The sequence below is a fragment of the Malaclemys terrapin genome, chromosome 3 (assembly GCF_027887155.1).
Source record: "Malaclemys terrapin pileata isolate rMalTer1 chromosome 3, rMalTer1.hap1, whole genome shotgun sequence".
In the NCBI taxonomy this organism is placed as follows: Eukaryota; Metazoa; Chordata; order Testudines; family Emydidae; genus Malaclemys; species Malaclemys terrapin.
Window position 1 is genome coordinate 160,177,942 of NC_071507.1, and position 26,216 is coordinate 160,204,157.

At 41.9% G+C, this 26,216-nt stretch overlaps 1 protein-coding gene across 7 annotated transcripts in view; it reads left to right on the forward strand.

Moving 5' to 3' along the window:
• The window catches only part of KHDRBS2 (KH RNA binding domain containing, signal transduction associated 2), a 650,326-nt gene extending 629,461 nt beyond the window's left edge, over positions 1-20,865 (forward strand). For 2 of the 7 annotated variants that reach the window (XR_008444587.1, XR_008444593.1), the window contains 4 exons: positions 3,368-3,571; positions 7,847-7,924; positions 15,968-16,109; positions 20,193-20,865. The gene's annotated coding sequence lies outside the window, so the exon portion shown is untranslated. Of the gene's footprint in view, positions 1-3,367; positions 3,572-7,846; positions 7,925-15,967; positions 16,110-17,561; positions 17,650-20,192 lie in introns of all 7 variants that reach the window. The other 5 variants (XR_008444589.1, XR_008444590.1, XR_008444592.1 and 2 more) reach the window with 4 other exon arrangements.
• Positions 20,866-26,216: the final 5,351 nt, after the last annotated feature.

Below are 26,216 nucleotides of genomic sequence, written 5' to 3' on the forward strand. Positions count from 1 at the left end.
TCTCTCTCCCCAGCCATTAGAAAAGTGTCATGTATACCTTCCCCACTGTTCCATTTGTGGCTCACTATCAAGAGGTGTCTATCTTCATCAGCTCTTCCTTTCTACTTCCCAGTTCAGCTGAGTCCATCCCATTTTTGGGAGGGTGCCTGGCCCTCCAGCAGTCCTTTTCACTCTTTTGTCCCCTTGCTTCTGAGGTTCCCGTCCCTCTCTTGTCCATCATCGTTAGCAGACCCTACTCCACTGTGTGCTGAATCTCTGTTTTGAGCTGTACTATGCACTGACACTGCATCTGTGAAAAAATTGTACACATAAGGACCAGAGAGGAACATGGGCAGTGCTGATAAACCAATGGGACCATTTGAAAACAGAGGAAAAAGAGGACTCCATTACTGCTTCTAGAAACCATCTACCTGCATAAACTTCTTGAAGTATTACGTGTCCTCTGAAAGTCATTGAGCTCCATCAGTCATGTTCAAAAAGCTCAAGATATCAACATTTCATAAAGGGAGGCTTGTGAAATTATACTTTTTTCTGGGGATGATGGCCAGAGTGTAGGAGCTGGCCAGTGGAGAAATGGGCACAGCATTTGGTATTTCCTCACAGAAGGGTTTAACTTTATGTGAATGGGCCACCCACAATTAAAATTGTCACCTTTCCTCCATCTTAGAAGGGCCTTTTCCATTTTCCATGTGTCTTTCCTTTCACCCATCTGAACAGCCATCCTTTACCACACAATGTCTGCCCAGGCCCCACTTGGAACTCTCAGTTATACAGTCTTTGGGCAGCTTATCTGCACCACCCACATTCCCTAGGGGTTCTATCCTGCAAATCTTACTGCCAGTTCCAAATGAGCAATGACTAGGAGGAGAGGGGATCAAGGAGGAATGGGCAGCTGCAGTGCCTCTGGATAGCTAGAGGGAAGCAATACAGGAGACAGCAACTTCAGCTCAGTATTTGGAAGCTGACTTTGACTTTCCCAGATGCTGTGGCAGCCACTCTCACATAATCCCTCAGATAGCGGCTGTAGGACTAACAGTTATCTCACAGTGAAGATCTTGGAATATTTGATGAGTTGAAACCTGGGCAGACTCTTAGCCTTTAAGACCAGATGAACCTCTTGCAAAAACTAGCAGCCATGGGTCAGCCTTAACATTGTATTGAGATAGGAATCACCCAGGAGAAAATGCTATCAAATCAGGAACCTCTATTGATGCTAGATCAGACCAGAGCATGACAGTGAAATAGTGACATTTTCCTATTGTTCCTGAGAATGTCAATATCAGGACCTAATCAGGAAATAAGGATGGACAAGTAAACAACACACATCACTCTGGAACAGCAGAACTTGCATATCTATTTAAAGACTCTGCATATGTCAAAGAGTTTTCCAAATCCTAAGATTGGAAGGCATTTTAAGAGAAAAAGTAAAGACAGTGGCAGATAAGGCTATTTTTAATGAATACTACTTGCAGATAAGTCATAAAGGCACTAGGTGCCAATTTAAAATATGTTCCCACTTTATATTATGTACACCTATGGAGAATCAGGTGCTAGGGCCTCTGAACATGGCCTAGTTGGAGAAGTTAAAACCAACCAATATCCAAATCTTTCTCCAGAAAGAGAACAAATTGGTTAACCATAGTAACCCCTTATGCAGATGAGAAATGTAAAGCATACCTCAGTACTGCAATCATGAAGGGTTAATGGACAAAACTAACATCTAACTAACAACATCGGCTCTGTTCAATATCTTCATCAACGACTTAGATATTGGCATAGAAAGTACGCTTATTAAGTTTGCGGATGATACCAAACTGGGAGGGATTGCAACTGCTTTGGAGGACAGGGTCATAATTCAAAATGATCTGGACAAATTGGAGAAATGGTCTGAGTTAAACAGGATGAAGTTTAACAAAGACAAATGCAAAGTGCTCCACTTAGGAAGGAAAAATCAATTTCACACATACAGAATGGGAAAAGACTGTCTAGGAAGGAGTACGGCAGAAAGGGATCTAGGGGTTATAGTGGACCACAAGCTAAATATGAGTCAACAGTGTGATGCTGTTGCAAAAAAAGCAAACATGATTCTGGGATGCATTAACAGGTGTGTTGTGAGCAAGACACGAGAAGTCATTCTTCCGCTCTACTCTGCTCTGATTAGGCCTCAGCTGGAGTATTGTGTCCAGTTCTGGGCGCCGCATTTTAAAAAAGATGTGGAGAAATTGGAAAGGGTCCAAAGAAGAGCAACAAGAATGATTAAAGGTCTTGAGAACATGACCTATGAAGGAAGTCTGAAAGAACTGGGTTTGTTTAGTTTGGAAAAGAGAAGACTGAGAGGGGACATGATAGCAGTTTTCAGGTATCTAAAAGGGTGTCATAAGGAGGAGGGAGAGAACTTGTTCACCTTAGCCTCTAAGGATAGAACCAGAAACAATGGGTTTAAACTGCAGCAAGGGAGGTCTAGGTTGGACATTAGGAAAAAGTTCCTAACTGTCAGGGTGGTTAAACACTGGAACAAATTGCCTAGGGAGGTTGTGGAATCTCCGTCTCTGGAGATATTTAAGAGTAGGTTAGATAAATGTCTATCAGGGATGGTCTAGACAGTATTTGGTCCTGCCATGCGGGCAGGGGACTGGACTCGATGACCTCTCGAGGTCCCTTCCAGTCCTATAATCTATGAATCTATGAATAAAACATAACAAGCCCATCCAAAGGTAGTGGTGGGAGGATTACACTCCCTGAATGGAGTACAGCTTCATGCCCTGAGTACAAGAACTGTCAGGGTAGTGGAGTATGATGAATTCTATAATTCCCCAGAATACGCGATAGGGTGTCCCAGACAGTGGGATTCTATTATATTTATGATTTTTGTTGTCTGTCACAGACTACTTTCTACTTTTGCTATGTCTGTTTTGAGATGAGAAGTAGGCTTTTCAAAAGCTCTCAGCAATGATATAACTGCCTCCTTAGAGGTCAGTGGAAGTTTTTACAGATACTGCTAACAAGCTGAGGGCAGACCATTGATCAATAAAATAGAAAATAATGAGAATATTATCATACTATATTTACTTAATATTTTGTTTGTGTCTTGAACCTCTGTTGTGCATTGAGCAGATGTTTCCATTCGTTATTCACAATGATCTCCCTGTCTCCCTTAAGTACTTGCCATGAGAGGTTACAGTGAATTTAGAACCCAGTATTGTACATGAATATTAATCCTATCAATGTGCATTATTCGCTATTTGTCAAAACAGAGTTTCAGCTACCATTGTACTGCATAGTTGCCTATTTCAGTAAGGACAGAGGATAGCAAATTGTTTCATAGGTGACTGGCTGTTTAACCACTAGCTGAATGTTTAACCACTAGGTACCATGCAAAGTTCACTTTTCAAGTCAGATGCTGATTACCCACAGAGATCAGGAAGCAATCCTTCCTCCTACACATGGTTATCCCACTTCCCCACACAGCTCTGCACAATTGGCTGGGAGCATTATAGGAGTTTTCAGCTTCCTTGAAAGCATCAGATAATGACCATTCGAGAGACAAGATCCTGGACTAGCTGGATAAATGGTATGTCACATCCTTTGTGCCTATGCTCTTGGTCTTTTCCACAGTTTTTGTCCCTCTCTGCCACAGAAATGATTTATGTTTTAAAATGTCGCTTACATTTGCAGCATTCCCATCGATCTGGAACCCCAAACTTTTGGGCAGAATGTAATCATGTGTCACCCAGCTCTAGTGTGACAGTGCTGGAGTGAATGGTGCACTCTATAGAAGATCAGGCACCATTTCAGGAGGTGCAGATGCATAGAGAGGAGAACACATGCTAAGATAGGGTTGCGTGCTCAGAATGCAGCTGTAGTATACTTCCGTACATATTCATTGAAGTCTCCAAGGATCCTCACTGAAGTCAGTGAAGATTAAACATGATACATGTAATAAACAAGGGAACCCATCCAAATAAAAAATGAACTGATTTAAACAATGTATTGAAACAAAAAAGGCTCAATTTATCCTTAAGCCTCAGTGGATGTCATTGAATTGTAAGTATTTACTAACAGTTATTTCACATGGTATCTCAGATGCCTCATAGTTCCCTATACTGAGAGGAATAACTGTAGGACTTAGGAGGCCCCTGTCAGTACTTGCTTGTACATGCTGATTTGTTAAAGGTGGCCACACAACATTACCAGGTAGAGTAGCGGAATTCCCTCTGATGAGCTTCAGAAAGTCTTATGGGCAGAACAAGAGATGACTTGAGGTTGAATCTTGCTCCATTCAAATATCAGAGACAGAACAATCATTGTAGAATGAGACCTTGAAAACCCTGCTGACAGTGATGCAGAATGCCACAAGTGAACTCACGGCTATGTACATAATATGCTCCTGTCAACTAGTTTTTCTAGTCCTTCTACAACTTGTCTGACCAGCTGTATTACAAATATCATTACGGCACCATCCTGTACTGAAGAGTACTTTTCCTTCTGGGAACACTACAAAAAAAAATTACACTACTTCTCCACTAAAAAATCTTGGTCACTCTTATTTTTGTTGAGTCTTCCCAGGAAGATTGAATTGGTCAAGAGGCTTGCAGACAACACACCCTCTCTGTTTGGAAACAGTGACAACAAGAAATGTTTTAAAAATGCAGAAAGAAATGCCAATGTTCAATTTACTGCAAGGGACTAATATTTTCTAGATAGCATATCAACATCTCTACTGCCTCAACTAATACTGGCAGCCTTACTGTTCCCAGAGGCAGGCAGTCACCCTGGCCACCAATTTCTGGGGGATGCAAAATCATTGTCGGGAGGTAGGGCACATCTCTCAGCCACTCAGTTGTGTTTTGTTGTGTCTTTTTGGTCAGCCATTTGTGGAGATTTGGGGGGTGGGGCGTGAGCCCTGGGCAGCAAAACACCTAGGGCTAGCCCTGACTATTCCTTTATAGTCTCACAACAGCTGGTACAAGAACCTTCTCCTGTACAATTTCTGCCACCTCAATGAGTCTTTCTGATACTGTTTATGGGTGGCACAATGTACAGTAAGAGCTCAGTTATGCAAACCCAGAGGAGTGGAAGCTTGTCTTTGGAAAAGGACAGATTCCCGACCCCGACATAATAATGGCATGAAAAAATGAAGTATGAGAAATCCTTTGAAAAAAAATATGACAAGGAGCCTTGTATCAGGATCAAGTACATTTTACAATGTATGGTTACCATTCTTGGAATTTGAACAAAATAAAAATCACAGATAATAAGAGGCTGATGAAACACAACAGGGTCCTTAAAGGTAACAAATACAGATTATGATAAGATTTGCTTATACTTGTTTTGAAAGTTCATATATGTGAATGATAAAATAAAGTAACAGAGGGTCCTGTGGCACCTTTAAGACTAACAGAAGTATTGGGAGCATAAGCTTTCGTGGGTAAGAACCTCACTTCTTCAGATGCAAGCTCTGATGACTTGCATCTGAAGAAGTGAGGTTCTTACCCACGAAAGCTTATGCTCCCAATACTTCTGTTAGTCTTAAAGGTGCCACAGGACCCTCTGTTGCTTTTTACAGATTCAGACTAACACAGCTACCCCTCTGATACTGGATAAAATAAAGTGTGTTTTTAAAAAATTAGGCAGACCTTTCCTCACCTGACTACTGCTTCAATGGGACTGCTCGCAGCAGCAAGGATTGTAAAATTGGTCTCTAAAATTCCATTGTGTTAAACATAAAAACAGAGAATATTGATGGACTGTTGATCTGAGCCCATATGGCCTTGTTATGTTCATAGTTTCTCAGTTGTGACATTATTTGCAGGGCTCATGTTCTTTATACTGTACTGAAAGTCAATGCTGCTATTCACAAGAGTCAGTACTATGCCTGGTAGTTTGCAGATTCAGGACCCCAGAGCCTGATCCAGAGCTCATTGAAGTCAATGGAAAGATTGCTATAGATGTCAAAGGGTTTGAGATCAGGCTCTAAGGTCCTGAATCTGCAAACTACCAGGCATAGTATTTTGGGAATAGTTGCATGTGAATAGCTATCAAATAGCATGCAGTAAAGATGCAGGTGAGAGACGAATAAATCATTAATTAGCAAAAATTAAGAAGTACCATAGTATTTTCCATAAATAAAAGGGTTTTTCTTTTTAAAATATATAGATCGCCCAGATCCAGTCAAGTGCTTAAGCACATGCATAACTATGAGTAGTCTCAGTAAAGTCAATGGGACTACTCACATACATAAAGTGACAAACAGGCTTTAATACTTTGCTATATCTTTTTTTCCCACAGACTTGGAATTACTGTCTTTCAAACTCACAGCTGCTGTTAGACATGATACCATACACTAGTTATGTAGTATAAATCTATCAGTCCATGCATTCTGGTGCTATAAGCTACTTACATTCTATTCTAATACAGTGCATGTGCCCAGGACAAAACATAGGTTTCTGTTGGGTTGCATGGGTATAAGCAAGGGGAGGATTTGTCCACATGCAGCAAATTAACCCTAAAAATCAAGTTTCAAAATGGAAAAAAAATTAAAATAAAAAAATTGAAATAAAAATCAAGCAGTGCAAACATGAACACTGATGTGCTAATTGTGTGCATAAACCCTGTTCACACTTCCATTTCCATGTTCTGTCAATTCATAAGCACAACTAGAGTCCTGGAACCATTCTGGTTGTCCTGTTGAAAGGAAGGGTCATTTAAAAAGTAATTCATTGTTATTCAGTGGAGTACACATACCAAGATGGGGGGAATGTTAAGTCTCTAGAACTGTTTAGTAGGACAGTCACGTTGTTCCCAAATTATAACAGTGATTACATTTGGCCTGTGCAAAAATCTATATAGTTTTGGCCCTTTTCTTTTCTGTTCCTGGCCAAGAAATCTGAAATCCTAGACAGCATGAAAAATACCTTCTATCCTAGCATTAAAAGTCACCAATTTCCATTTTCAAAATTCAGTGCAATTTTATGTGACATCCATTTAACCCAGCAATAAAGTGAAATGGCTATTGCTATTGTTAAATAATGAGCTGTGTAAATTTCATCTGTTCAGCATGTATGTGGTGCTTTCAACACTGAAAAAAGCTATTTCCAGTGGTTATGATTTTTGATGTTTATAATTTGAAGTAATCCATACACTATTATCATTCAGGAGAAATTCAGGGTATTTTTGTGCACCTTCATTCAAACCTATAAGATTTTAGGAAATAATAACAAAACATATTTCATCATGAATCAAACCTTGAGGCTAGAACTGACTTGGTTCACTGCTTTTGTATTTATAGTTTCTACCGTAGTACATTTTGACCCTCAATTATATGATTACACTTCCAAATATTTTGTGTGAGGCCTGATTTTTGTCATGGCGAGTTACTTTGTCCCCACTGCATGAAAAAATAAAAAAAGCTGAACTTCTTAAAATGTATCTCTGAAAATGATGTAAAAATAGATGGCAGTGTGTGTATATACGCATCACTACACATTGAATTGTGTTGTGGCAAATGGAAACGGAATACATTTTTGCATGACAACGTTTTCCTTTTCAATGCATTTTAGAGATGAATTTTCAGAGTAACAGCCGTGTTAGTCTGTATCCGCAAAAAGAAGAACAGGAGTACTTGTGGCACCTTAGAGACTAACAAATTTATTAGAGCATAAGCTTTCTTCGGCATCCGAAGAAGTGGGCTGTAGTCCACGAAAGCTTATGCTCTAATAAATTTGTTAGTCTCTAAGGTGCCACAAGTACTCCTGTTCTTCTTTTTAGAGATGAAGTCTTTAATCTTAGCAAAGGTCATTCATTAAATACTGTGATATAAGTTGAAATTATTTTTCCATATATTTAGGTCCTGATTTTCAGAGTTGGTGAGCTTCCACAACTGCCCTTGACTGCAGGTGTATCAGCATTTCTGAAAATAAAGCCTGTAAGTGACTGTCTGTAGTGTGTGTTTGTTTGTGTTTGAGGGTTACTTGCTGTGTGCTGAGCTTGTGTTTGTCAGTCTGTTTGTTTGTTTTGGTTGTTTGAAGGACCGTGTGCTGTGGCTGGCAGTTGGAAGCTGTGAGCTTCAAAGGAAGGTTTGAAAGCTAGAAGCCTCTGGTAAGCGGGTGAGCCTTAATCAGTGGGCGGGGCATTCATACAGGCCAGGGCTTTATAAAGCAGCGCACAAGCGACCAGGGAGCTTTGCGACCAGGGGCTGCTAACAGGGAGTTTCGCAAGGGAGTTTGGAAGGGAGCAGGAAGGGGGCGAGGGTCCCTTGCCAGTTCCATCTGTTTTCTCTTGATTCCCCTTAATACCTATAAAGCAACTACATTCTAACTGTTTGCTTAAACAACCCTTTCAGCTGACAGGGGGCTGCAGACGGGAGTTTGACAGAGGGAGGCTTACGATGGTTAGGAAGACCCGCAACACCTGTGCCAGCACTGCTACTGTCTCCTCCACCTGTGCCTGTAGCCAGACAGAGTGCCTAAGCATGGATGCCTCTACCCAGATCCTGGTGTGGTTTTGCAAAGACTGTACCTTGCAATTTCCACTTACTGATATCCAGGCTGGGGGGACCATCCAATGTGAAAGGTGCCTGCTGGTGGAATCTCTCAGGCAGCAGGTGGGAGAGCTACAGGAGGAGGTGGCTAGGTTGAGGAGCATCCGTATCCACGAGCAATTCCTCGACAGTGTCCATGTGGAGACAGCTGAGGTAGCTGTCCCAGTACACAGGACTTCTGATACACCACTGGTGGAGGAGGAGATGGCTCAGGGTGGACGCTGGCAGCTGGTTACTTCTGGCAGCAGGCAGTGCTCCACCCTTGCTCCGAACCCTCCTGCCGTGGTTATAGGTAACCGTTATGCTCTTCTTGATACAGGAAAGAAGGAATCACTCCCTACAGTAAAGGAGGAGAAGCCTCATACCCCTAAGGCTGGAGAGTCTGCTGCCACCACTGCGAATAGGAAATGTAGGGTAGGATGTGCTGGCTGCCGCTTCCCGCAGCCCCCATTGGCCTGGAACGGCAAACCGCGGCCAGTGGGAGCTGCGTTCGGCTGAACCTGCAGATGCTGCAGGAAACAAACCGTCCCGATCTATCAGAGGATTTCCCTGATGAGCCACTTGCCAAAGGTTGCCGATCCCTGTTCTACACATATACCCACATTCTTAACTATAACATGAATCCATATCTCCTAATGACCTCAAGTTCAGACCATTACAAGTTTTCATTAAAGACCTTATTGACATATTTATACACAATAACATTGTATACAGCCGATTCAGTTGCTTATTCTTTGGGATTTAGACCTCATTTTCTCCACTTGGGGTGTCTGGACCCTGATGTTCTGCCTGGATTTTTTTAATAAGAAATGAGTATTCAACCCAGTCAACTATTTTGTATATTTATCTTACATAGAAGACATAGATCTCAGCAACAAATACCTCAATATGTTCAGCCATCAACCTTGAAGACTGGAAAAGGGCAAATATAGTGCCCATCTATAAAAAGGGAAATAAAAACAACCCAGGTAACTACAGACCAGTTAGTTTAACTTCTGTGCCAGGGAAGATAATGGAGCAAGTAATTAAGGAAATCATCTGCCAACACTTGGAAGGTGGTAAGGTGATAGGGAATAGCCAGCATGGATTTGTGAAGAACAAATCATGTCAAACCAATCTGATAGCTTTCTTTGATAGGATAACGAGCCTTGTGGATAAGGGTGAAGCGGTGGATGTGGTATACCTAGACTTTAGTAAGGCATTTGATACGGTCTCGCATGATATTCTTATCGATAAACTAGGCAAATACAAATTAGATGGGGCTACTATAAGGTGGGTGCATAACTGGCTGGATAATCGTACTCAGAGAGTTGTTATTAATGGTTCCCAATCCTGCTGGAAAGGCGTAACGAGTGGGGTACCGCAGGGGTCTGTTTTGGGACCGGCTCTGTTCAATATCTTCATCAACGACTTAGATATTGGCATAGAAAGTACGCTTATTAAGTTTGCGGATGATACCAAACTGGGAGGGATTGCAACTACTTTGGAGGACAGGGTCATAATTCAAAATGATCTGGACAAATTGGAGAAATGGTCTGAGTTAAACAGGATGAAGTTTAACAAAGACAAATGCAAAGTGCTCCACTTAGGAAGGAAAAATCAATTTCACACATACAGAATGGGAAAAGACGGTCTAGGAAGGAGTACGGCAGAAAGGGATCTAGGGGTTATAGTGGACCACAAGCTAAATATGAGTCAACAGTGTGATGCTGTTGCAAAAAAAGCAAACATGATTCTGGGATGCAACAACAGGTGTGTTGTGAGCAAGACACGAGAAGTCATTCTTCCGCTCTACTCTGCTCTGGTTAGGCCTCAGCTGGAGTATTGTGTCCAGTTCTGGGCGCCGCATTTTAAAAAAGATGTGGAGAAACTGGAAAGGGTCCAAAGAAGAGCAACAAGAATGATTAAAGGTCTTGAGAACATGACCTATGAAGGAAGGCTGAAAGAATTGGGTTTGTTTAGTTTGGAAAAGAGAAGACTGAGAGGGGACATGATAGCAGTTTTCAGGTATCTAAAAGGGTGTCATAAGGAGGAGGGAGAGAACTTGTTCACCTTAGCCTCTAAGGATAGAACCAGAAACAATGGGTTTAAACTGCAGCAAGGGAGGTCTAGATTGGACATTAGGAAAAAGTTCCTAACTGTCAGGGTGGTTAAACACTGGAACAAATTGCCTAGGGAGGTTGTGGAATCTCCGTCTCTGGAGATATTTAAGAGTAGGTTAGATAAATGTCTATTAGGGATGGTCTAGGCAGTATTTGGTCCTGCCATGCGGGCAGGGGACTGGACTCGATGACCTCTCGAGGTCCCTTCCAGTCCTATAATCTAACATAGATTCATAGATCTATGAATCTATGAATCTATGTTTTTGCATAGTTATCAGGGCCAAATTAAGGCAAGCCAGGGCTCTACATGCATCATAACAAAGGGTCCCTCATGGCTCTGCCACTGTGGCCCTACCCTAGGGCCAAAGGCTCATCTGCATTTCGAATGATAGTAGCAGGATTCCCTATCCCCTGAAGAGCATCAGTGGTGGAGCAGGGATCCCTGCTTCCCTTACTCTGGAGAAGCAGAGACGGCCCCATCATTGACTTAGCAGAGAGGGTTTATCTGCATGTGAGTAAGCAAGGCCTGCAGCTCTTTTTTCCTCCTCACATACAGAATCCTTGTTCATTTCCTAGGGCAGAATTGACAGGGCTCCCCTTAGCAGCATATCTTGGGGTTAACACCTCATTTAGCTTCATGGGGTAGTTTGTCTGTCTCTGAGCTATTGTTTCAGGCTTTCTGCAGACTCAGACAGACTTCACTGCATGAGTTACCCTACCCCCATGAGTTACCCTACCTCCAAGCTCTTTATCACCATTGTGAGGGCTTACCATTTTTGTTTTTTAATGAAAGCAGAAATTTTTGCATAATTACCTGACTCCAGCCACCGTGGTCCTAGACACAGGTCAATTGTGTCCATGAATGATTAGTATAGTCCTTATTATTTGGATGTGGCATATTAAGAGTTAACAAAATGACATGATGACACAGATGGAGAAACTATTGAAGTCCTAGGGCAAGTGATTTCATAATTTAGAAAATTCACTAATGATCCTATCTGACAGAATATAGCCACAAGGTGGTGTTGTGTTGTTCAGGTGAGGAGGACAGCAACTGTAAATGAGCCTATGCTTGAGTACTCCCATTTCCATGGACCATCCAGTCTCTGCAGCTTAGCTGCACAGCCACAGGAGTTACTCCCTCCCTTACGCTGGAGTTCATCACTTGCCTTTAGGTGCAGAGCATGGTTACCATGGGCTCCAGTCTCATAACCAGGAAGAAATATGTTAAAAACATATCTAGGAATGGGCAGGAGGAAAGAGCTCCTGATTTTAACTCTCCACCCTCATCCCCAACCCTGATGAGTGCTAGAGACAAGTTTCTTCCCTTCCTGGAGGTTCTAGTGGGCCACTAGGTGATGTTTTGGTATCAGCCAGACCAGTCAGGGGTTCTGTCACTGTAACTTTGGGTACAATGCTATGCTCCTGAATGGCACATATAATAGATTGGGGAAGGTTGTGCCTCCCCAAAGAGCCCTGTGTGGCCCCACCCACCCTCCGCCCCAGGCCCCCTCCTGCTGCTAGTTGGCCCTAGCCCAGGCAGGCTGCTCTTCTTCCAAGAAGGGAAGCCGGCTGGGGCTAGGGCAGCTAGGGCCACCCAGCACTGAGCGGGCTTCCGGCACTGGGGCCACATTACCCAGCGCTCCAGGGTTGGGGGAGGTGGGGACCATGCACCACCACTATGGGCTGGAGGCGCTTGGGAGACCTAGGGCTGGTGGCTGTGTGTGTGTGTGTAGGGGGGGACTCTGGGCTTCGGAGGGCAAGGGGAGCAGGAGGGGCAGGGCCTCAGTTGGAAGAGGTGGGTCTGGCCGGGGGCTAGTCTCCCTGAGCCCGTGGTTCACCCATGCCCATGGCTATGCTGCTATGGCTCTGACAGCTGTAGCCAGCTTACAAGCATAAAGGTCTCAACCCTGGCTTCCATATACCAGGTTACTCCTTGCAGGTTCACCCCACTAGCCATTCTGGTCCAAGTCCCCCCAAATCCATCTCCCTGAGTTCTTAACTACCAGCCACGTGGACTTTTCCCTTCTGGTTTGTCACACTTCAAGGAGTAAACCTGCCCCCAATTATCAGTTTCCTTTGTGACATACACTTCACACAGTTTGCACAACAGAGACCTGCATAGGGTAAAAATAAACAACGTTTATTTAATAGGAAAATGATAGATTCACAGATGAAATAGTAAGGAAAACCAAACACATACAAGTTACACAGAAAATAAATACAAAGATGTAATCTAAGGCTTTACATTTCCATATTAGCTAAATTTCCATATCTAATACAAATTACCTATTGTCTCTGCATAGTTTCCCAGCATGTCCTGTGTCCTAGAGGGGATCCAGTGTTTCACAGACAGCACCCTGCTTAGATGCTGGCCCTCAATTTCAGGACAACCTTCACTTCACCTTTTCCCTTTTAACAGACTTTAGAGGTGCTTTTTCCCTGTCTCTCAGACTATGGTTATTCATGATTACACAGAGCAGGGGAAACTCCCTCCTTCCTTAGTTTTCTCAAGACTGGGGTTTTCTTTTCAGTTTCAATGTCTTTCCATTAACTTTAATGGTCCACCATTGTCTTTCCCTAGATTTTACAATGTTAGGTGCTTGCAATTAATTTTGTGTAAACAACTAGCTGGAGCGGTGTCTCGCCTTGCCTGATTACTTCACCCCCTATTGCGAGGTGATGCTGCAGTTGCATCCTAGTTACAATTACAATGTTCTACACCAGGGATCAGCAACCTTTGGCATGGGGCCGATCAGGGAAATCCACTGTCGGGCTGGGATGGTTTGTTTACCTGCAGCATCCGCAGGTTCAGCCGATCACAGCTCCCACTGGCTGCAGTTTGCCATGCCAGGCCAATGGGGGCTGCGGGAAGCGGCGTGGGCCGAAGGATGTGCTGGCTGCCGCTTCCCGCAGCCCCCATTGGCCTGGAACGGCAAACCGCGGCCAGTGGGAGCTGCGTTCGGCTGAACCTGCAGATGCTGCAGGAAACAAACCGTCCCGATCTATCAGAGGATTTCCCTGATGAGCCACTTGCCAAAGGTTGCCGATCCCTGTTCTACACATATACCCACATTCTTAACTATAACATGAATCCATATCTCCTAATGACCTCAAGTTCAGACCATTACAAGTTTTCATTAAAGACCTTATTGACATATTTATACACAATAACATTGTATACAGCCGATTCAGTTGCTTATTCTTTGGGATTTAGACCTCATTTTCTCCACTTGGGGTGTCTGGACCCTGATGTTCTGCCTGGATTTTTTTAATAAGAAATGAGTATTCAACCCAGTCAACTATTTTGTATATTTATCTTACATAGAAGACGTAGATCTCAGCAACAAATACCTCAATATGTTCAGCCATCAACCTTGCTGACTGACATTCCATAAATTATGTAAGACCCCATTCCCACATTAAGATGAAGAGAGATTTCTTAAGCACAGGGCCATCCAGAGGGGGGGCAAGTGGGGCAATTTGCCCCAGGCCCTGGGCCCCACAGGGGCCCCCACGAGAATATAGTATTCTATGGTATTGCAACTTTTTTTTTATGGAAGGGACCCCCGAAATTGCTTTGCCCCAGGCCCCCTGAATCCTCTGGGTGGCCCTGCTTAAGCATGTTCCAAGAGTCTTGCAGTCTGAATGGCAAGAGCTCAGTTATTGTAAGTGGTGAGTGGGGTAAGTGAAAATAAACACTGGAATAGAGGTTGTCACAGAATAACAACTGAATTAGGCTTCATAGCCATGTGTCTGTAGATGCAAGAGCAAAGACTGTTCACAAACCTGTGTTTGGTTGTATATAGTAAAATAACAGTGTTTTCTTTTTTCCATAGAACTTTCTATTCTTTTGAAATCCAAGCAATGGATAATCCCAGCCACTGTTGTTGTTAAGATAAACTGTGGAAGTCTTTTAGGGATTGTCAGCTTTCCTTTTTACTTATTGCAAATTGTGATTATTAAATGAAGATTGCATCTATTAAAGGAAAGAGACACAGAGTAAAGAGTTTGATTAGATTCATTAATCTACTTCAGATATTTAAAGTCATCCAGGTTTACCTAGTCGTTGTACAATTCATCTGTTTGAAAATACATACAGACTACTTTGATGGATGTAAGTAGGTTAAACAATAACCTGCAGGGATTGAAAGGCGCTCGCTCTCTCGCTTGCTCTCTCTCTCTCTCTCTCTTTTTTTAATGCATTGCACTGGAATTGCGCTACTTTATTGCTTACCAAAAAATAAAAGAAGAGGAAATTTGCATGGAATAAAACTATCCACTAGACTTCAGTGACTAGTAAAAAATAATTTTTTTGATGACAAGCATTAAGCTGTATTTAGAACAATCACTTCTGAAGAAACCTCCTTGACATTTATCATCCAATCCCAAAAAGCTGGTATGGGAAAGACCTGTTGGGTCACACATTTTAGTCCCTTGCAATGTAGAATCATTCCCTATAGTACATATTCTCAAATGCTTTGCCCAGACTCATTTTAAATATTTCAAGGGAAGGGGATTTGTGTGTGTGTGTGTGTGTGTACACGTATATAGAGGATCTAAATAGAAAACAGGTTTTACATGCTCAATATTATATATATACTACCCTTCCTGTTTCAACATTTAAATCAGCATCACTGGCCTCACAACTGTTGCTGATACGTTGAAATGGACAAACTGAGTGCAGTTTGGGGTTTTGTGAATTGCTCAAAATATTTTGGCATTCACAAAACTAATTAAAATTAACAAACTTTTTTTCTAGTCATTTAAATCCATGTTCTTTTTCAAGGGACATAGAAGAAAATTGTTTTTCTAGCTCACAGAAAACTTGCACTATGTTTTAGGGGCAGACTATCAATTCAAAAAAGGTAAACTGGCATTAATGAGTGCCAGGTAACTAGTGTTCATATACTGTTCATATTATTTTGTATTAGATTTTATTCTGCCTCATCTTTCATTTTTGAATCAGTCTGTTTTTCTCCCTGCACACAGTCCCTGCTAAATAGAACATAAAACTAATAATTCTGAAGTTTGAGTGGGTTTGAAATTAGGCAAAATGATTTACCCAGCCCTGTTGTTAATAGAATTTGTGCACGTAATTCCCCATATAGCACTTTGAAGTTGTACTAAGTGACAGCAATCTCATTCCTATCAGAAGAAGAGCCATATGGCTCCATTATGTGACTGGCTGGTTTTTATGGTAGCCCAGAACAAAACATTTGTGATCTTTAAGTCTGTGCAAATTAGTTATGTAGATGGGCAAAAATAGCAGTACAGACACATATGGCTTCATAGTTTCAATCTTTTCCACTTAATCTTCTTATAGGAGACACATAAGGAGGATTCCAATTGATCAAGGTGAAAAGAGAGGAAAGACATCAGCTGTTTTTTTTCATACAAGGAATTTATATGGACAGTGCTGGTTACACCAGGAGAGTTTCACTATTCAGTCTGAAGAACAAAATGAGGTAAGACTTTAGATCATGTCTGTAGAGTTCTTAGACTTCCCACCACCCAAGACATAGCATTAGGGCTGAAGCTACACTAGGAGCAGGAGCTACATGTGTACATCTAGAGAAGAATGTATCTGAGAGGGACTCTGCATAAAACATGTAGTCATTGATTTTCATGATGATCCTAATACTTTGTCTAAAGATGAATCCAAGAGTCCTTGCCTATCACTCCGTTCCTGTGTTCATCTTTTGCTACTTGTGGATATGATGCAAATCACATGAAAGAAATTAATTGCCTCTTTCATTGTCCACAGTTGTTTTGTAGACCGTGTTATGTCAATATACTATTTCCTTTACGTTTGATAAGAGGTAATAAAAAAGATTCTTACTGTGTCCTTTTAAAACAGTTCGAGCTAGATTCACAAAGGAACTTAGGTGTTGTGACACTCAGCATCGCCACACCTAACTTTTAGGCACTTGGAAAATCACTGGTATTCACCAGGGCTCCTTATATGGAATGGAGGGAGATAGGTGCCTCAGAACTCTAGGTGGTACGTCAGATAATCTAACCAATTGGAGATGCTGAGCTGAGGGGTGTGTGCTAAGCCCTTCCCTCTCTTGGAAATAGGAGCCTCCCTCTGTTCAGGAGTTTCAGCTGCAAACCCACCTTTGGCATTAGGTGCTTATTCCATTTTGGCAGGGGCTGGGGGCTCCCTCAGAACTTTTAGTCCAGTGGTTAGGATACTCACTTGCAACCTGGGAGACCCCCAGTTCAAGTCATCCGCACCCCTTCCAGCTGAAAGGGGAGAAAGGATTTTAACTGGAATCTGTCACTCTCAGGTGAGTGCTCTAACCATCGGGCTTCTCAGTCTCTCCTGTTGCTTCAACAGGCGAAATTGAGGAGGCCCCGCATCAGAAAATCTCTTAGCCCAATAGTTAAGAGTATTCTCATGAGCAGTGTCTTAGCCCGGATCAAAATCCCTCCTTCCCCCGCTGGTGGACTGAGGGTGTTGTCCACATCCCAGGTGAGTACCCTAACCTGTGGGCTAAAAATTTTGAGCAACATCATCCTCTGGCTGTATTGTGTAAGTTCACCTATGGGGGGGGGCAGTCTGGAAGGCAAGGTGTGAGCATGGTTACTGGATTGGGCCCCGTAGGTGAGTTAGGCAGAAGAATTCCAATTTCCCCTTGTTCATACATCTATCTGGGGCTTAGGCATCTGGGCACTGGGCATGGGGCTGCAGTGTGCATGCCCAGAGACAGAAACACAGGCACCAAGGGAAGTTTTACCCCCCAATTTAGACCTGATTTAGATGCCAAAAGTGACAGTTAGGCACCTTAGTCCTTTTGTGAATTAAGCCTTACTGACCTACAAAACTGTGACTGGTAGTAAATCATATATGAGAGAAAGTGTTAATGCTAGGTCTTGGAATGTTGACTGATGGCCTGTTATCTTTGTTGCTGCAGAATCAGTAAAAATGTATTTCCACCAATAAGTAAAAATCATGAGAATTTTTAAATGGACATTTTGACATTCAAACTACATTTTCCAAAGGTAGGAAGTATTCAAATAACTCTGTAACTTGAAATAACATATGAATTTCAATAATTCACACATTAGATATTTCATGCTTCTTTGTTTTCAGTGTTAATTTTTCATTGTACTGGTGAATGTAACCTTTCAAAACAATTGTAAACTAAAAGTTCCACAACAAATTGGCCCAATAGTCACCACAAGCTCTGAGCAATCATCCTTAAAATTGAGACGGATGTAGGTTTTGCTCACAAGAGGACCATTGCTGAACTGGGCATTGTGTTATTGAATTGACATTTAATTGTATATTATCAGTCCCAGAGATGGTGGGTTTTGTAGGGCAGAGATTACTTGAAAGCATATTTTGCTACTATGCTTGCAATCCAATAAAAAGGATGAGCACTTCAACTTAAAGTGTTTAGTTTTCCCATCTGTTAGGAAACTTACACATATTCACAGATTGCAAGACAAAGCAGCTAAGGCAAACAAGCAAGACATATTGAAAGTTACAAGCTGTTTATCTAAGGTAGATAATATTGTCCTCATAAAAGTTTTTATCATGGTGTAATTTTAATTGGTATCACACTGACATTGGGAAGAATGCTGACATTTTTATTTATACTAAGAAAGTCTCAGGTGAGGTGAAAGCATTATAAAAAGTGCCAAATTCTGCCACTTTATTCATGTTGAGTAGTATCTTACTTTGTGAGTAGCCCCACTTTCTTCAATGGTATCCTAGAAACCAGTGACTCTGAAAAGGACTTAGGGATCATGGTAGATAACAAATTGAACATGTGGTCCAAGTGCAATGCTTTAGCTAAGAGGGTAAATGTAATTCTTGGAAATGTAAGCAGGGGAATATCAAGTAGGAATAGGGAGATGGTATTCCATATATGGCAATAGTAAGACCATTACTGAATACAATCTCCAGTTCTGGTACCCACAATTCAAACAGGATGTAGAAAAATTGGAGAGGCTTCAGAAAAGAGCTACATGGAAAACATGCCTTATCGGGAGAGACTAAAGAAGCTCAGTCTATTTAGTGTATCCAAGAGAAGGCTGAGAGCTTGATCACAGTCTGGAAGTACCTACATGCATAGGCGCCAACTTCCCCTCTTTCCCCGGGTGCTCAACCCCTGCTCTGCCCCTAGCCCTGACCCTGCCCTGCCTCTTCCCACCCCTACCCCACCCCTATTCCAACCCCTTTCACAAAGTCCCTGCCCCAACTCCGCCCCCTCCCTGCCCCTTTTCCAACTCCTTCCCCAAATCCCCACCCCAACCCTGCCTCTTCCCTGCCTCCTCCCCTGAGTGCGCCACATTCCTGCTCCTCTCTCTCCCTCCTGGAGCATGCTACTGCCCCCAAACAGCTATTTGGCAGTGGCCAGGCGGGATGCGCTGAGAAGTAGGTGGAGGAGCAGAGATGCGGTGCGCTCAGGGGAGGGGGAAGAGGAGGTGGCCCGGGGGGTGAGGGGAGCTTGGCTGCCAGTCTGTGCAGAGCACCCACTAATTTTTCCCCGTGGGTGCTCCAGCCCCGGAGTACCCATGGAGTCGGCGCCCATGCCTACATGTGGAAGATATTTGTGATAGTAGACAACTCTGTAATCCAACAGAAAAGGGTATAATGAGAACCAATGGTGAGAAGCTGAAGCTAGACAAATTCAGACTAGACCTAAGCACAAAAAGGGCTCTTAACCATTAACAATTCAATCTCTCTGTCACTTGTGGGCTGTAAGTCAAGATTTCTAAAAGATATGCCATAGCTCAAATACAAGTTATGGGCTCGATGCAGAAATTATCAAGAAGTCCTTTAGTTTATGTTATGCAGGAGGTCAGACTGATGATAATTAATGGCCACTTCTGTTCTTAAAATCTATGAATCTAAGAATTTGTCTACACTTAAAACGCAGCTCATCTGGGCCACTGCAGTTGGGTTGCTGTTGCACTTCCGTGTAGACACTACCTACATAGATGGGAGGGATTCTACCATCAGCATAAGTAATCTACCTCCCCGAGAGGTGGTAGATAGGTCAACAGAAGACCTAGCACTGTCTATCTGCGGATTTACTCTGGTTTAACAATACCGCTCAAGTGTGGATTTTTCACACCCCTGATTGATGTAGTTAAACAGACCTAATTTTCTAGTGTAGACTGTCTAAGAATCTATGAAGTTTTGTAAGGCTTATAGAATTTGACCCTCAGTCATATACGCTATAACTTTTATTGAAATATCTATTTTGGGGATTGTGATATAGTGCTTTAATTCCTCCTTTTCTAAAATATTTCTAAAGACACTGGAAATATGTAGCCTTTCAGATTCCAGTAGCTACACCTTCAGGCAGATACAAGCTCCCAAAATATGCAGATTACAGTCTCTGAATTGTCATGATGATGAGTTAAATATGTACCACTTCAGCATTCTTGTTAGGTTTTGATGCAATAATGATGAAATACCAAAAATATTAATATATGCTATGTTCTTTGAACTACACAAGTGTGTTGTACTACTTTGATCTTCCTCAGTATTCTGTATCTTAACTGCCTCTCATTCCATTCTCTTTTCACAGGTTAATAAGACTGTAAAGTTGCAAGAAATGTGTGACAAGCAAATCAAAACACAGCATTTTGAAAGGTCAAAATGGGACATTATATCCTTATTATCCCAAGAATACAAGAGTGTAATACCCTGGCACTATTTGAAAAAAGATTTTAATCAAGAGCTGAAAATGGAACAACTTTATTTCTTTCTTTGACAAAGTTTATAACAAGGCTGTGAAATAAATCTCTTCCTGTTGTAATCTTCCAAGTGTGGATCCTACTTGTATGTCAAAGACCTAAACTATATGAAAGAGTCCATACTCATATTATGCATTTCATCAGTATCTATAACTATATACAGTGGATATCTTTTAGAATCCAACATTTGCCTTCTGAAATCACACATGCCCATTTTAGCTGACGCATTGCGTATCTGTTTTACATTGGCTCCTTCCTCAAGATATGGAGACATTTTAAGGCAAAGGAATTTACAGTGCAGCCAGTGGCTTAGTAGCAAACTACTAAACATATGAAACTGTCATGATCTGATCTAGCGAGTTTAGTCATTACACACGTGAAGACTCTTCCTCTAGGACTACAGGTCTGAGGAAACAAAAGCTAAGCTATAAGAACTTGAAGTGTTACATTTTTCAACACCTAAACATATCTTTAAGGCTCCTGTGCCCAAGACTATTTTTAATTATTGAGCAAATGATGTAATTCAAATTAAAGGTGGACATGTGAAAAGCAGCATTCTTGTTGGCTAGCCAAAAAACCCTCTGCTTATCCAGCTTGATATTTGAGGAGTTTGATACAATGTGTAGAATTACAGTTTAGGTGTTAGTAATGTTAAAAGCTGTTATGCAAAAACATTAAATTCTTTCAAACCATAACCAGCTTTTAAATATTGTTAATGCTATTGGTATGGGTGGATCCTGCTCAAGATGTGTCAGGTAGAAATTAAGAGAAGACAAAGTGATGTTCGTATATGTATTTTCCAGGGAAATATGCCTGAAGAAATTCCATCTTCATGATACTTTTAAATCAGCATCTTGTGAGGAAAACCATTTAGCTTTGTTGGCTTGGACATGACAGCACCAGGAGATTTTTGGTTTCCCATGTTTTGGTTTTAAGTGAACAACCGCTCTCTGGTACTTGAGCTTCACCCTAGTCATGCACATTACTTTGTCCTCTCTGATTGCCCTGCCATAGTTCAGTGATAAGGAAGGGGGGAGATCAGGTGACTTTATCCAAAACATTTTTTCCAGGCCTTGAGTAGAAAAAGTGTTTTTTTCCCCCTTTCCTTGTCGATTTCCTTTTCCACTAGAGACTGCAAATGCATATGTCATCCTTTGTTTTCAGCTATAGGGTAGAATAGTTTTTCCAATGTACTCACAATCCGCAACATATTTTGAAACTTCAAAGATTTTGCAAAACTACACATAAAAAATCCTTGATGGTTGTTCATTTCATAAGTACCTATAGAAATTAATGTTTTCTTAGTGTCTAGAAAAATTCCGCAAACTGCAGTTTAACGCATTATATCTGGTTCTTTGTAACTTAATTTGTTAATTATGAAACTAAAATTGCTGTACTGAATTCTCCTCTGTTAATATGAGGATGCAGGTATACAGACAATACAAAACAGTAAACGGTATGACACCTTGTTTGTGAAGTTATTAAATCTTTATAACACAAATCCATTAACATCCTCCTTGCATTTGAAATTTGTACTAATATATCTGATTGCATATAAATATGCTGCTAAGAAATCATCACAGATTTCATTGTATACCAGGGATTGGTAACCTTTGGCATGCGGCTCGCCAGGGTAAGCACCCTGGTGGGCCAGGCCGGTTTGTTTACGTGCCACGTCCGATCGCGGCTTCCACTGGCCACAGTTCGCCATCCCAGGCCAATGGGGGCTGCGGGAAGCGGCGAGGGCCTGCCAGGCCGCATGCCAAAGGTGGCCGATCCCTGTTGTATACCTTTTTTCCTAGATATGGATAAAACAACATTAACACATATGATTAGATCAAGAATTTCAGCTGTCAATAGGACACGGTGCGTACACTTTTCATACTATGCATTTTAAAAATTATGTATCTGTATAGTCACACGGTAGACTGCAATATTTATAATGAAACCAGAACAGAACAGCAAGTAACTCTTTTGGTGGTTGTTATACTCTTTTCAGTTTTGCCTTTGTGATTAGGTTGTTACTGTTGTCATTTGTAACATTATCCAAAGTTCCCTATGCTTAGCACAGGAAATTCCTAGGAAATACTGTGACTGCCAGAGGCATCATTGTTTAGTTACCTCGTGCAAATTAGAAGTTATAAAGGGTAATTTATGTTTGAAAGCACTCAGAATAGTCACATGTACACCATAGATGCAAATCCCAAGGAACAGGATCATATGATTTCCTATGAGCAGAACTCCTTACTTATACATAGATGAAAAGAGATGGGGGGTGGGGAAGAGTCTCTTGTTAAAATAGGAGCAAGACTGAGGTAGAGGAGAAGAAAGAGGATGTCTGAGTGGAGGGTATTTGGTAAGGGAGCAGAAAAGGATAAGGTCCATGATGGAGCAAGCCCATTGAGCTTTTTAAAAACAAGGAGGGTTTCTTTTTAAATGGATTCTGAAATAAATGGACCAATTTACAATAGACTGTTTTTCAAACTCACAGAAGTGGAGGCTACATATTGGGCCTCACTGAAAATGTAAAAAGCAACAGAGGGTCCTGTGACACCTTTAAGACTAACAGAAGTATTGGGAGCATAAGCTTTCGTGGGTAAGAACCTCACTTCTTCAGATGCAAGTACTGAAAATGTACTCCTTTGTGTGCACAAATGTGGATTTGCATGTGCAGTTGGGTTCATGGCAAGTTTGGTAGGTTCAACAGGCCATAGGGGCACGTAGTTGAAGTCTGACAAAGTGGGTGCTCCCACAATGTGTATATAACAAAAATAAAAAACAAATGCAAGTACCTCCAGGGAATAGTGCCGACAGCTCAAAATCTAGCTTTGGATGTACATGCATTTGTTTTGTATTTTTGTCTCACACAACCCATTAGTTAGTATTTTATGTATAAATAAACTATAAACTGGAAAATACACTAACAACCCATGAAAGGAAAGCAGTTGCATTATTAAAGAGAGGTAAACATAATTTGACATGAAAGGCATTTTTAGTGACAGTAGATTCTGTCTGATTTACCAGTGTGCACACAGCAGTTAATATATCTTTCACCATTACTACCACCTGACAGCTGTTCAGCATCCTATGGGAAATACAATGGTGATCACAGTCCAGTTCACAGTGGACAGGTGTCAACATCACAGAAGTCACCAACCCGACTGGTACTAACTGGCACATTTGTTGACATTCTCGGCAGAGAGGCCAGTGATTGAATGAGCATGGAGACTGAATTGCAAGCTCCACTGAAGAGAGAGAATCTGGGCTCAATCCTTCTCACTGAGTGGCAGTTCAGCAATATATTTCAACCGATATAGGATTGGTCCCACTGTCTTTTTACTTGCCTTGTATGTCACATCACAGTTTAGGCACCTTCTTGGGACACTATAGCTTACCTGCCAACACTGGTCAACAAAAAGCCAGTAGATTTAAATTTGCATAAATGAATGATGGGTGAATTAGAACACATGGTGACAGTGCAGGGCTTCCAGTTCCTCTCCCTTGGCGTGGGCAATGTTGTGCAGAGTGCATGCCACCCTCTCCCACTGCTCTCATCATTGGGATGCCTGGAAAAAAGCCCAGCACTGTCACCAATTACTCTAACTCTGATCTGTGGAAATAGGATGGGGTTGTTAGTTCCTCTGCCATCAGATGAGCTGGAGGGGTACTCTCTCCCTTCATATTCTCACCCCCTTTCAAGTCTCTTTGGCCTGAAGGTTTTCTTCCCAAGTCCCCAGGCAAAGCCTGGAAGGGGAAACCAACAGCTGGAGTTGCAGACTCAGTTCCTAGCTCTACACTTGCAGGGGGGAATGAGAATGGCCTGATGCACATGCTGAGGAACTAAGCTGGCCCTAACCACATTACAGCAGCTCTGATTGGCTGCCTTCCCCAGGAGGCTGGATATTATGGAAGACAGCCAATAAGAGTGGTTTTCTTTCACAAATAGGTCTGAAAAGACATAGTCCAACCTGTGGATTTGACAGGTCCGATGTAAGACAGTTCACACTGTGACTGTCCGTGTTATACCTGCATAGAAAATTTCAGTCTCCAGGTCTAACAATCCATCACCTTTCATGAGCACTACATTCATTCAGAAAATCATTTAGCCAAAAAAGGTCAAGCCAATAGCTTCTCTTTTCACTGAGCTGCATGGTACCCTACACATCACTATTCTGCACACCAATAAATTCAGGTTAGATGGACATGTCTTGTAGATTTAAACCATAACGCAACTGAAGCTGTGCAAGCACAAGATATAAATAAAATCCACAATGCTATATAGTTGCTGTCATTCATTTGTTCCCGAAGAACATGAGCACAGGTTTAGCTATTAAAAGAGAGGATTTCTTTAAACAACATTATGTGTAAAGTGGTAATGGGGGTACACAGCAACTTCTTATGCAGGCAAGGAAAAACTCCATTTTAAACCAATTCTCTATAGGGTTATTATCTATGAGTTGCTCAGTTTTTCTTTCAAACTGTAGGTATGTCTGCACTTATGCTGTTATGTAGAGTACAGAGCCTGCCCAGCTAACATGTGTTTAACTAGCAGTGTAGATGGTGAGGCACTGCTAAGGTGAGCAGAGTACAGCCATGCCAGAATCTTAGACTATACATCCTACACAGCACGCTATACACCCAGGCGGTGTCTCTCACATCTACACTGCTATTTTTAGTATTATAGTGTCCCGCTACTGGAGTCTTTCACTGATACATGTCACTATACACCACAGTGAGTGTGGATGCAGCCTGCTTTTCCCTGTGGCACCTAGCTACACATGCCCTACATGCCATTGCAAGTGTAAACAAGGCCTATTTGTCAATAGAGTGGATGTTTTCTAGTGGTTAGAGAAGAGAAGTCAAGAGTTCTGTGTTCCTGCCTCAACTCGCCTCCTGATGTGGGTGGGTGGCTTTTAGCAAGCAAACGTTTACAAACTGCCATACCGGGTCAGACCAATGTATCTAGACCAGTATCCTGGCACTAATAGTAGCCAGTACCAGAGCTTCAGGGGAGAGTTTATGGCACATGGCAGGTGGCGTGATCCACCCACTCTTCTTCTCCTGGCTTCTGGCAGTCAGAGCTTTAGGTTGCCTTGTGCATGGGGCTGCATCCCTGACAATCTTAGCTAATAGCTACTGCTGGACCTATCCGCCATGAATTTATCTAGTTCTTTTTTAAAACCCAGTTATACTTTTGGCCATTATAACATCCCATAGCAATAAGTTCCACAGTTTAACTGTGCATTGTGTGAACAAATACTTCTGCCTATTAAACCTGCTGCCTATTAATTTCATCAGGTCATACACACACACCCACACCAGTTTTTGTATTGGAGAAAAGGGTAAATCACACTTATTAACTTTTCCACCCCATTCATGATTTTATAGCCCTCTCTCATATCCACCCTAGTCATCTCTTTTCTAAACTGACCAGCCCTAAGCTTTATAGTCTGTCTTCATATGGAAGCCATGTCATACCCTTGATTTTTGTTGTCCCTCTCTGAATCTTTACCAGTTCCACTATAGCCTTTTTGAGATAAGATTACCAGAACTGCACACAGTGTTCATGGAGTGGGCAGACCATGGCTTTATATAGTGGCATTATATTTTTTGTATTGTTTTCTATCCCTTTCCTAATATTCTCTTAGCCTTTTTGATGCTGCTTAAATTTTCAGAGAACTATCCATGCTGATGCCAAGATCTCTTTCATGAGAGGTAACAGCTAATTTAGAACCCATCATTCTATATGTGCAGTCAGGATTATTTTTTTCCAGTGTGCATTATTTTGTACTTATCAATGTTGAACTTCATCTTCCATTTTGTTGCCCCGTCACGCAGTTTTGTGAGAGTCCTTT